Here is a 13,192-nt window from a genome sequence, read left to right on the forward strand (position 1 = left end):
CCATCAATATCAAGCACATGCTATCTTTTTCATCAATTTTTTTTTTATTTTGTGCTAACATTGTTATTGTGGTCAGTACAGGGAAAAAAAATTACTTTGTCTGAGAGTTAACTTCGTCTCTGGCATAATAGTGTTGAAATCAACAGACTTTGCTGCATTTCTTCTTTGCAGGAAGGTCTAGACATTTATTTCACAGGTAATAAAGTAGACCATTAAGAAAAAAAAAACAACAAAGAAAAAGCCTACTTTATTGTTATTATTTTTAGTTTTTAAGATTAATTTCTCTATAATTTTCAGGCGTGAATCTCCAGTCTGAAAGGTTCTAAGTGTAGTCTGAAGTGTTGTAGATAAAATGCATCTAATATACATATTCAGCTGACCTGCCAGTGAGAAGGAGCATTGATGGAATGTCCTAACACATGACTTTTGCTGTATTATAATTCAAAACAAATGAGTGACAGTAGTGGCACTGACAAGCCAAACAGCCACATATATCAATTGATAGGAGTTAAAAGGGGCCAGTCATACCAGAAACATGGTGGCTGTTTTGTACTTTACACAGCTACTGGGTTTGCTCAGTCTGCTCTAACAGGAATAATAGAAGTTTGTTTCAAGTCCACTGTTAGAACTTATTTCTAGAATACATTAAAACTGCAGCCAGAACTTTTGATTGCTTTTTAGAGCTAAGATTTCATTTTAAATTTCCACTTCATTCCAGAAAAAACTGTTCATGTCCACAGAAATTAGTTCTGTGATGCTGGTTCAGCCATGCATGGAAATGTCTGAGAAGAAATGTTACCTGCTTCTTTTCTTCTGAATTTTTTTATCTGCCTACAGTCCTCCTTAAAGCTGGAAGAAAGGAAAACAGTAGTAATGGACTTACTAGAATTAGGTAAAAATAGATGCTGCTGAGTGGAAGAAAGAAGGGACATGTTTAACTGGAGCAGTTGTCCATATTACACTCAATATGGACAAACTGAGTTCATTAATGCCATTCTATCTTGCACATGGACATTTAGTGCTTACATACAAAGGCAAGTTGTCCCATTTCAGGAAAGTGTCACTCAAAGAGAAAATAAAGACAGGTTAATATACAATTAAATGTTCTTATATCTTGATGTGAAGAGGAAAAAAAGAAAAAGTAAAATAGAAAAAAAAAACAGACTATGGGGAGGAGTTATGATGGTTTTAAAAAAAGGCCTGTAGCTATCCATTACAGACTATTGAATCTGACAGGGAGAAAGTGAATATATGTGAAGTAGTGGTAACAGATTTGTAGATATTAATATTCTAATTTATTTTTCATATTTTAGAGATGTCCATATACATCAGGAAAAGGACCTTTCACTGTTTATAACCTTAAACCTCGAAGCTGTCTCCCCTACAACTGCAAAATAGAATGGCCTTCTTTATCTTGATCAGAATGAGCTTTATACTCATGGGAATGTTGTCAGCATAGGCTCTTTTTATGATTTTAAGACTGAAAACTTACTGTTGATTTTTTGCAGCAGCTTCAGTATCTTCACAAAAGAAATTACATGCCTTTACATCTCCAAGAAAACTCTATTACAGGTTTTACCTTAGTGAAGCTAACTCAGAAACAATAAAAAATAGAAATACTAGCACACTTAAAGGTTCGATAATGAATATAGACCATCAGAATTTGAAAACATATTCAAGTTAGACATGAAGAATTTGGGGTGAGGGGAGACAGAAACCATGTCATCTGTAGATAACTGTGAGGGAGAGAACAAGTATGGGAAAACTAGCAAATTAGCTGTTTGGAAATTGCAGGCATGGGACATTAAAAATTAAATTCTATCACTTACATGGAAAAAAAAAGTACATCTAGAACTCCTGGTATACACCTCTCCTTCAGGGAGGTATTGCTTTACTTTTGGCTTGTGTTATTTGACCAGCAAGGATTCTGTTTGCCTCTTCTGAAGAACTTTCACATTTCCCATTTTTATTTTATGGCCTTCATTGTTGCTGTATGCCTACAGTATGTCTTCTAATGATCAGATCAATTTGATATTACCTAGTGATTTAACTGTCTCAAAGCCAGACAAAGGAGGCATCATGGTCCCGATATCCTATTCAGGCAGTCAGAGTATCTCAAGTATACTGAAGTTCCACGGTTTTTGACTTTGATAAGATGATACATATTGCTCCCACAGCTTTTCATAAACGCCAAAGAAAATTAAAAAAAAAAAATAGTCACTTTGTAATTTCCTTTCATATTGAGGAGGTAGAATATTTTGATAAACATCTGTTTTACAGCCAAAGTTAACTTTATTAACTCTCTCTTTAAAACCCTTGTCTCCCACTCTTTGTATTTTGAGTATGGCTTCTCCAAGATCTTTCTTCTTTCAATCTGTCATAACTCCAAGAATCCCCTCTACTCTTTTTTCCTGTCCTTGGTCTATTTATTTTTATTTTACTCCTTCTCTCCCTTTATTTCTCTGAATTTAACACTCAAAAGTGTATCTTGGTGAAGGAGTAGGGGTGAGGGAGGGGAAGAAAGATAAAAAAGTCTTTCTGTTGTTATTACTACTACATGAAAGAGAATAGGAGAAAAAAAAAAACTTCCTTCACCTTCCCTACTCTTCTTCATATTATTAGGATTTAAAAGATTTAGTGTTTTTCTTTTCTAGTTCAGAAAATACGGACAAAAACTTGCAACAAAATAGCTCAGTAGAAGCCTGACAGAATTCAGGTTAACTCCTCTCTTCCAGTTTTGAGAAGGGTTCCCAGATATTGGGAATTCTTATTTGCTTAGGTTATGTCTCGAAGCCAAGAGTTTATGCTTCTCTTCATCCTGCACATTCTTGTAAAATCTGAGAGGAGTTGCAGCAGTCAGGGATTTTCAGTTCTTGGGTTCTCACTCCCTAATCAGCTCAGACATAGCAAAAGCTTCTCAAGCAGAGGGATGGGCTCTATCCGTGAATTATTAGCAAGGGCTCCCAGACCTCACAAATTCTGGACTCAATATGAGCCAGAAGTTTCTGACAATTATAGAACGTGGATCTCTCCCAGCTATCTGCATTTTAGCAGTAATACAGTCCGTCTCAATTTTACAGCCATTTCAGTAGGAAAAATTCTGTGGAGATCTTAAAAAAAAATAAAAATATCTGTTTACATGTGTCAGTAACCATATGGTACTAATCCCTCCTTACACCTAGACTTTTCACATCTGTGCTTTAGGAACCTGATAATATTATAAAACTGTAGTGTCTGTAGTCAGTATTAAAATACAGAAACATCTTTAGAGATACAGATGAATGAAGGATAGAAAAGAGTGTAACAGAGGTTTAAACCAACCTTATTAATACACTGCAGTGAGTAATACGTTTTCCACACCATAGCAGAAGTGGAGACCTGGTGGCTGTGCAACCTTTACATCTCTGGACAGTGTTTTCATTTATCCCTGGCTTCATTTTTTACAGATTTCAGTAGGGTTTTAGATATCGCATGCTAGTATTTTACTAAGAAAAGATACTACTAAATTGCAAAACTCCCAGTGCACAGGTGGTGTTAAAAATATATTCATATTTTAAGTAATGCACTGGTCCTAAAACTAAAGCAGTACCAAAAAAAAAAAAAAAATCTCTGAGCAGAGTTTTATTGCTTTTTATTCCTATTATTTTTATTTTGTGGCAAACATATATTCTAAAGTAATTAGAAAAAGGCAAAGTTTACAGAATGTTCCGAAATAAGCTGGAAAATAAAATAAAACAGATATAAAAGAAACCCGAGTATCATCTTGAAAATAAATACTCTGAATAAACAGCAGATAATACTAGTACGTAAAACCAGGTATGTGTTTGTGAAGGTAAGGTATTCAAATGAGAGGAAAATCTCACATTATGGCTCCATTTTCATTAATCTGTCTCATTTGTATTTTACTTTCCTTCTTCTCTATGGATTTTTTATTTTTCACAGAATGCTGTGGGACATTATGCAACTGTTCAAGTCAGTTAGGTTTTTGCTGCTATATGTTGTATAGTTTGTATATTACAGTCACCAGTTTTCCCTGTTAATATTCCCCGCCCCCCCCCAAAAAAAAAACAAAACAACTAACTTTAAAAATAGATTAAACATGTTATATAATAATGGTATATTACATCAGCTGAATTAAAACAAAAGTAAACCTGCTAGTATGAGCTTTGCAAACACAAGTATAATTTCAAATGCAGACACCTGCAATTGCTTACAATTAAAGCCACTCTTACAAGGAAGGGGTTGTAAATTCAGCATGCTTTACTGTGACAACAGAGAATGGTGGAAGAGAAGGAGAGCCACGGCACACCTGCAGCATATAATTTCACCATGGCCAGTTGCCTTGTTACCTTGTTGCATCCTTTTAGAAGTGGTTAAGCACAGACGATATTAGTCTTGCGTGAACAGTAGTATATTTCTGGAAAGGATATGGATATTGCTTTCACATCTTGCCCATGATTGTTCCTATTCACACAACATGGTCTTTCCTTGGTCCCTAAACAGTCAGAAAAAGCCTGAAGATACTTGGGTTTCATACTGGAGAGTAGAAAGTGTCAAATTCTTACATCTGGGTGATATGGCTGAAAGGAGACAAACAGAGGAGGAAGGGACTGATCAAGCATTCAGCCCTTGTTATCAGCCTCACTGGAATCTTTAGAGGCCTTATCTGAGCACACTGAAGTAATAGCAATTCCAAAGCTCTTCTGCTTACACTGTCATTGCATTGGTCATCTGCTATTAAGCTTTCCAGCATCTGTTATCTATCAGTGGATGGGGTGTTTATGAAACTTGGTGAGAGCATATTCTTGTCTTTCCTCAGCTCAGCTTTTAACCATGTAGTTTCTCCTCTCAGAACAGGGAAAAGTACTAGAATTTAGTGTCTGAGGCTTTGAAATTGCCTTCCATATAAACTAAATGTAAAGTACACTGTTCCAGGACAAAGTGATTTTGAGAATCTCAGCTATTGTGCACTGGGTGTCTGCTTCCTTGAATACCTATAGAAACTTTATAACCTCCTGTAAGATTTGTCACTGGAATAATCAGGAATTCCCATTCAGAAAGATCTGTTTGTCCTTCAAGCTTCACCAGCTAAAGCAGCTTCAAGGTCAGCAGTTCTTTCCCATCCAGTTTTGTATTAGATGTTTGCTATTCTGATTTTGGAAGTGGATTAGAAATAGGGAAGTTAAAAAATAAATCTGTGCTATGATTACATTATTTACCACTTAAGTACATTATACATTTACTTTTTTCTCATGTGTAGTAAATTGTTGAGTCTGTTTCACTCACCTCTCAGAGACTGACAGACAAGTTCTAGGGTGTTTCAGGCATTTTCACTACTAAATAGACTAATCTGTATCTTTTTTAATATACATTTCCCCATCTCCTCTCCCCTCTTTGAGCCCCACAAAGCATCAAATCTACAAGTCATTGTTACACTTCGAGTAGCAGAGAAGCCTTTATGGAGCCATTAGACTCTAATTAGCAGTAAGTAATAAATGATGCAGAACTAGGGAATTCTTATATATACTAACCCCCTAGAAAAATTAGCAGAATGTCATAAAAAATATTGTCTAATGGTGAATAAAAATAGATGCAGCAACAGAGAAGAAAACAATTACTTTCAGGAAGAACTTTTGTCTGGTTTTAATTCAAAGAAAAGAAAGAGTAAGTGCATATTAGATAACATGACAACAGGAACAAAGGAATATCTCAGAGGGAAAAGAACCAACAGAAAGAAAATAGGTCAGTTAATAAATGAAGAAGCTGAAATTAATGCTGAATAAAAAATGGTCTGAATGCTGACTCTTTTCCTTAAATAATCTCTCTTCAGCAGGAAAACTAAAAGAAATGTAGATACGATTAGGAATACCATCATGATTTATTACATTGAAGACTGGAGATGTGAACATAGGCAGCATTTGGGAAAGATTAGCATACAAACATCAACCTGTCTGAAAAGAGTCAGGGACCAGACTTCTGAAGAAATGCACTATTTACAGTTCCCATTTAGATGCTTGGACATTTAACAGACTATGACCTTATCACAGCTCTTATGTGAATAACCAAGTATCTCGATGTTTAGCATACATGTGCAACAATGAGATCAACTGCCTCCCACCCCTAAAATCCTCTGAAAGGATGAACACTTCATGTTGGTGAAAAAAAAATTTACTTCAGCTATCTTTGAAGATCTGGCTTTTGGAGGGTAATTTGAAATTTATGAATTGTAAATTAATACCTTTGTCAACTTTAAAAGCAGATGATGAAGAGACAACAAAAAAATGTGTTTAAATTTTAACAAAGCATTTGTTTAAATGCTACAACTGGAAACTTTTATTCTTTTATATTGGGCCAGAAAGTTTTGAAAAAAACAAAAGCGCCCAACCCCAAACTTTTTGTAACAGGGTGTCTTGGTTTCAGCTGGGATAGAGTAAATTTTCTTCCTAGTAGCTGGTGTAGGGCTGTGTTTCGACTTTAGTCTGAGAATAATGCTGTTAACACACAGATGTTTTAGGCCTTGCTAAGTAGCACTTACCCTGATCAAAGACTCTCCTCTGGCAGTGAGGAGAGGCATAAGAAGCCGTTAGGAAGCAGAGGTAGGACTCCTGACCCAAACTAACCAAAGGGGTATTCCATACCACAGCACGTCATGCCCAGTATATATACTGGGGGGAGTTACCTGAAAGCGGCAGATTGCTGCTCAGGTCAGGCTGGGTATCAGTCAGCAGGCAGTGAGTAAGTGCACTGTGCATCACTGCTGTTGGTTGGTATTGTTTTTTTCCCCTTCCCTTTTCCTATTTAGTTCTAGATCTCTTTCCTTTTTATTCCCTGTTTAGTATTATATTTTACCTTATTTTAGTTATTAAATCTTATCTCACCCTCCAGGATTTACATGCTTTCAATTCTCCTCACCATCCCACCTGGGGAATGGGGAAAGGTGGGGTGAGCAAGTGGCTGAGTGGTACTTAGTTGCAGGCAGGGGTTAAACCATGACACATTGATGTCCAAAGGTATGTTCTCAGCTATCTTAATGTTCTTGAATGCCACTGACAACTTAGGAACCAGAATGAAGTTGCACAGAAAGATGGAAATAACTTCCAGATAGACTAATCTTCATCATTTTATTTAGTTATCTCTGAGCAGCTTCCCAACATTCTTCATTCTGAGATTCTGTATACCATGGTGTTTAGGGCCTGTATTCCAGAATTCATGTTTCACAGAGCATGAGTCTAGAGAAAGCAAACTACAAATGAAGCAATGATGCTAATAGCAGACTTATTCTCAAGCATTTTTCCACTTCAAGTACATTTTGCAAGGTAACTTTTTTTAATAAGACAAAGACTGGAAGCTCATCTTCAGAGAATCAGAGTGATTGAGTTTGGAAGAGACCTCTTGACAGTCACTACCTGGTATAACCTTCTTGCTTAAGCAGGATAACCTATAGCTGGCTGTTCAGGATCATGTCCAGGCAGCTTTAGAACATCTCCAAGAATGAAGAATCCACAGCCTGCCTGGACAACCTGTGCTTAGTCATCCTCATTGCAACAAAGTGTTTCCTGATGTTCAGACATCCTGTTTTTGTTTGTGCCCGCCGCCTCTATTCCTATAACTGGGCACCACTAAGGAGAGTCTGGCTCTGTTCTTTTTACATCCTCCCCGCACGAATTTAGATATATTAATAGCCTCCTGAGTCTTCTCTTTCCCAGGATGAACAACCCCAGCTGTCTCAGCCTTTCCTCGTAGGAAAGATGCTCCAGACCCTTCATCATCTTTGTGGCCCTTTCCTGGACTCTCCAGTATGTTCATGCAGTAAGTGCACTGCTTCTGCAAGTGACTTTGTGTCTTCGAAAGAGCTCACATCTACAGTCATAAAAAAAGAAAAGCTAAGTGAAGAGAGCTTTTGAAAACAAGGTCTCAACTGGTACTAAAAAACTACAATTTGTCTCTTTCATTTTATATCATATTTCCTGCCTTGTTTTGTTGCTTTTTTGGTGGGTTTATTACTGTTTTTCTGTGCCACTGCAGAAAAAAAAAAATATTATATGTATATTCTTTCTTTGTAAAAATCACATTTGTATAGCTATTTAATATGATTTCGGTAATCTAATGATTTTTTTGTTTGTTTGTTTGTTTGGGAAGTTAGTTCAGCAAGGAAGAAAGAAAATGCATGAATCTGTGAATTTGTCAGATAACCCAAGCAAGGGATATTCTGTTCAATGTTCTTGAAAGATGTGGTTTTGACCATTGCAATCGCAGCTTTTAATTTACTTTAGCCATATACAATCACTTTATGTCTATGCTTATTCTCACGACTGACACTGTCATATGTTCCCTACATTGTTTGTATCCATGAGGTAAGCATCATTACCAAACAGACCAAAACTGATCTGTTTGATTTTAATTTCAGAGGGTAAAAGGAATGAATACTAATAACAACAAAATAAATACACTTTTCCCAGGTAAACATTACGGGAAATAAAAAACTAATTAAAAAAAATCGTTGTAAATGTTATACAATTGGTTATAAGGCACAATGAGAAACTGTGCAGTTTAATATACTGTTGTAATTATGACCAATTTTCATGTTCTGCAATGCAATTGCATGGAATTGTATGTAAGCTAAACCAGCATCACCATGACTGAAGGCCAGTGAAGATGGAAAGAATTTTTATTTGTTTCTTTGCTTTTTATCAGAAAACCAATTTTGAACAAACATACTGCATGACTATTGCAAACAATACAGCTGCTTACCAAATTCTTTAGTTGTCTGCTATTTCATACCAGCCAGGTAATTACAGTCTTAGACATCAGAACCTATTTTCTCTCACACGTAGACTAATGAAAAGAGCAGAGGAGGTGGACTTTTTTATTATTGCAACTTTGTATTTTTAACTTACACGTTTTACAGAAGTTTTATTGATACTGTTTTTGTTAACCTATTATTAACCAGTAAGTACTGTTGTCAGTTTGGTGCTTTGAAACATATACCTCTTCTAACCACTAGATGGAACTAAGAAACCTTGTAATTTCTCTTTTTGTCCTGTTACACAGAAACATATCAATTTCTTCAGGATAAAAGATTGGAAGTCCAGAACTGACACTTACCAAGTCAGGGAAGAGCAACTGAAGCACAGGGATTGCTACGTGGTGTAGCACTACCTTTTTTGCTTGCAACTGTAACTGTAGAAAAAGATATTTAAAACATATTATAAATGTTGGACCTACATACTAATGAAGTTAAAACTAAAACCAAGGAAAACAAACAAACCCCAACCATTAAAGCTTTCCAAACTGTAAAACCTCAGACTAAAAGTCGATTCTGATTGATTTTTCAGGAGATACTTTGGAGATAAGCCAAGACAGAAGTAAGTTCACTTTCAATTTATCTGACATTCAACCAGAGAAAGGCATGTTAAAAAGATATTTTTTTTTTTTATTATTTGTCCTGGGTTCAGCAGTAGCAGTCATGTTTTTTCCTTTGTGGTAGCTGGTGCAGTGCTGTGTTTTGACTTCCAGCCTGAGAACAGTGTTGGTGAAGCCGATGTTTTCAGTTGTTGCTAAGTGATGTTTACCCTGACCAAGGACTTTGTGAGGCTCATGCTCTGCCAGGGAGGAGAGGAAGCTGTGAGGAAGCAGGGACGGGGCGCCTGACCTGGGCTAGCCGGGGAGGTATTCCATACCACAGCACGTCATGGCCGGGGTGGGGGGTAACTGGGAGTTACCTGGAAGGACACAGGCTTCCGGGTGGAACTCGCTTTCTTGGCCAGTGGTATCGTATTCTGTTCCCTTGTTATTTTCCCTTATCGTTGTAGTTGATAGTAGCGGTTGGTGATCTGTTGCTGGACTGTTCTTGTCTCAACCCGTAGGAGTTGCACTCTCTCGATCCTCCTCCCCGTTCCTCCGGGAGCGGGGAAGGGGAGAGCCCCGGTGTGGGGGGGGGGAACAGGGACCTCGATTGTTGTCAGCTCGGCACCACTCACTGGGAGTGAGTGAACAAGTTGCCTGACTGGGTTTAAACCACGACAGTTCTTTTTGGCGCTCAACGTGGGGCACGAGGGGTTGAGATAAGAACGGATCTGACTGGATTGATAGTCACTCGTCACAATGCTGATTTATTGGCTCTCAAGGTTGTTCCTCTTGATCTCACAGTTTCAGTATATCGTATCTTACTTCCATCCCGTATTTGCTGTATTAGTGTTTTTCAAGTGTGGGGCTTGGGCTAAGGTTTTTGTCCCATTGTACTTTATGGTAATGACTTGTAATACAATAGAATCATTGACCATGAAACTGATCTGGCTTATGTTCCCAGTGTGGTCACCACCTTTATACTTTGGGAGGTATATGATAGAGGTGCTTAGCAATTACACATCTTTTTTCTCCTTCTCAGGTGCTCAACCTGTGAAGGAGACATCCTTTCACCCTCCTAGTCGTCCCCCCAGACCATTTACATTTGAGAGTTTTGAATTTTTTGAATGGCCTTTTAATGCTGTTGAGACTTGTTTGCTGATGGTGATGGGAATCACCATGCTAACACGCATACAGAGTGTGTTTTGCCCACTACTGATTTCAAGAGTTAAGCAGAGTCAGGTTTGGGTCTTGTCTGGGGTCAAACGACGATGTAGGAGGACCAAGAGATTTTCCCTGAGGCTGGACAGCCATGAGTGGCAGGGTGTGTGGGATAGTATGGGCAAGTATCTAGGTCAGTGGGCCCCTCCAGTACTTTGGAATTTCACTACCAAACAACTGCAAAATCCAGAAGAATTAGTAAAACACTTAAATGAGGTGTGTGGTCATTCTGGCCATACCAGAGATGGACAAATCACGGCAACGTGCTGGGGCTTGGCCTATGCTTACAGGGCCTTGTTCAACACTATCCAGCACCTTCAAAAGGAAAAGAATGTCAGCGGATCTGAGGGCAAAGCGAAAGTCGCTACTCAAACTTTGGCTGCAATGAACAGCACAGCTACCCCAGCGGCAAGTACAGCAGCTGCTCAAACTTCAACTGCAACAGACAGCGCGGGTACCCCAGCTCCAAGCACAGCAGCTGCACCACCCCCAGCAACAAGTACAGTTGCTACTCAAACCACAGTGATAATCACTGCAGCCAAACCAGAGGACCAATTAGTACCAATATGGGTTGCCCCTGTACGCAAGAGAACAAGCAAAAAGGAGGCAAGCAGGGTGAAGCGAGATGAAGAACCAATGAATTCACCACCCGGTCCAGAATCTGATCAGGAGTCATCATCACATGATGAAGAAGAAGAAGAAGAGGTAACTTCTCGACCTCGGACCTCAACCGAGCTGCGGGATATGCAAAAAGATTTCACTCGTCAACCCGGGGAGCACATCATCACCTGTTTACTCCGATGCTGGGACAATGGGGCCGATGGTCACGAACTAGAAGGTACAGAAGCCAAGCAGCTGGGATCACTTGCTAGAGAAGGGGGAATTGACAAAGCAATTGCAAGAGAGAAAAAGTCCCTCAGCCTTTGGAGGCGGCTCTTGGCAGCTGTGAAAGAAAGGTTTCCGTACAAGGACGATGTTACGAGTCGTTCGGCCAAGTGGACTACTATAGACAAAGGCATCCAGTCTCTGAGGGAATCGGCCATCGTAGAGATGCTCTATCACATCAAGCCGAATAACGGGGATACACCTATAGATCCAGATGAAGTTGAATGTACACGACCCATGTGGCGAAAACTTACACCGTAATCATATGCCCATTCATTGGCAACAGTGACCTGGAATGACATAGTACCACTAACAGTGGATGAAATGATTCATAAACTCCGAGAGTTCGAAGACAATCTCACCCCTTCCATCATCTCAGCTGTGAAAAAACTGTCCCAGGACCTCGAACAATTGAGGGACGATCTATCTGATTTATCCAGCTCCTCACGTGTACCAACACACGTCTCAGCTATTAACAGGAGGATCCCAAGAGTTGACTGTGCTGGAGGCTGAAATCAGCCTGACTGGGAGGGAATGGCAAAAGCACCCTATTGTGACTGGTCCAGAGGCTCCATGCATCCTCGGCATAGACTACCTCAAGAGAGGGTACTTCAAAGACCCAAAAGGGTACCGGTGGGCTTTTGGTATTGCTGCTTTGGAGACTGAGGAAATTGAGCAGCTGTCCACCTTGCCTGGTCTCTCAGAAGATCCCTCTGCTGTGGGGTTGCTGAAAGTTGAAGAACAACAAGTGCCAATTGCGACCACAACAGCGCACCGGCGGCAATATCGCACCAACTGAGACTCCCTGATTCCCATCCATCAGCTGATCCGTAGACTGGAGAGTCAGGGGGTGATCAGCAGGACTCGCTCACCCTTTAATAGCCCCATATGGCCAGTGCGAAAGTCTAATGGAGAATGGAGACTAACAATAGGCTATCATGGCCTGAATGAAGTCACACCACCATTGAGTGCTGCCGTACCGGACATGCTAGAACTTCAGTATGAACTAGAGTCAAAGGCAGCCAAGTGAATCAAGTCAGTTTGCCGAGGTGAAAGCCATCCAGCTGGCCCTGGACATTGCTGAACGAGAAAAGTGGCCAGTACTTTATCTCTATACTGACTCATGGATGGTGGCAAATGCCCTGTGGGGGTGGTTGAAGCAATGGAAGCAGAGCAACTGGCAACGCAGAGGTAAACCCATCTGGGCTGCTGCACTGTGGAAAGACATTGCTGCCCGGGTGCAGAACCTGGTGGTGAAGGTACGTCATGTAGATGCCCATGTACCCAAGAGTCGGGCCACTGAGGAACACCAGAACAACCAACAAGTGGATAAAGCGGCTAAGATTGAAGTGGCTCAGATGGACTTAGATTGGCAACATAAAGGTGAATTATTTTTGGCCCGGTGGGCCCATGACACTTCAGGCCATCAGAGCAGAGATGCAACATATAGATGGGCCCATGATCGAGGGGTGGACTTAACAATGGACACTATTGCCCAGGTTATTCATGAGTGTGAAACATGTGCTGCAATTAAACAAGCCAAGCGGTTAAAGCCTCTTTGGTATGGAGGACGATGGTTGAAGTATAAATATGGGGAGGCCTGGCAGATTGACTACATCACACTGCCACCAACCCGCCAAGGCAAGCGCCATGTGCTTACCATGGTGGAAGCAACCACCGGGTGGCTGGAAACATACGCTGTGCCCCATGCCACTGCCCGGAACACTATCCTGGGCCTTGA

Source organism: Pezoporus flaviventris, unplaced genomic scaffold (assembly GCF_033815535.1).
Source record: "Pezoporus flaviventris isolate CSIRO_AGI_PZ_B2104156 unplaced genomic scaffold, CSIRO_AGI_Pfla_v1 ptg000068l, whole genome shotgun sequence".
NCBI classification, from domain to species: Eukaryota; Metazoa; Chordata; class Aves; order Psittaciformes; family Psittacidae; genus Pezoporus; species Pezoporus flaviventris.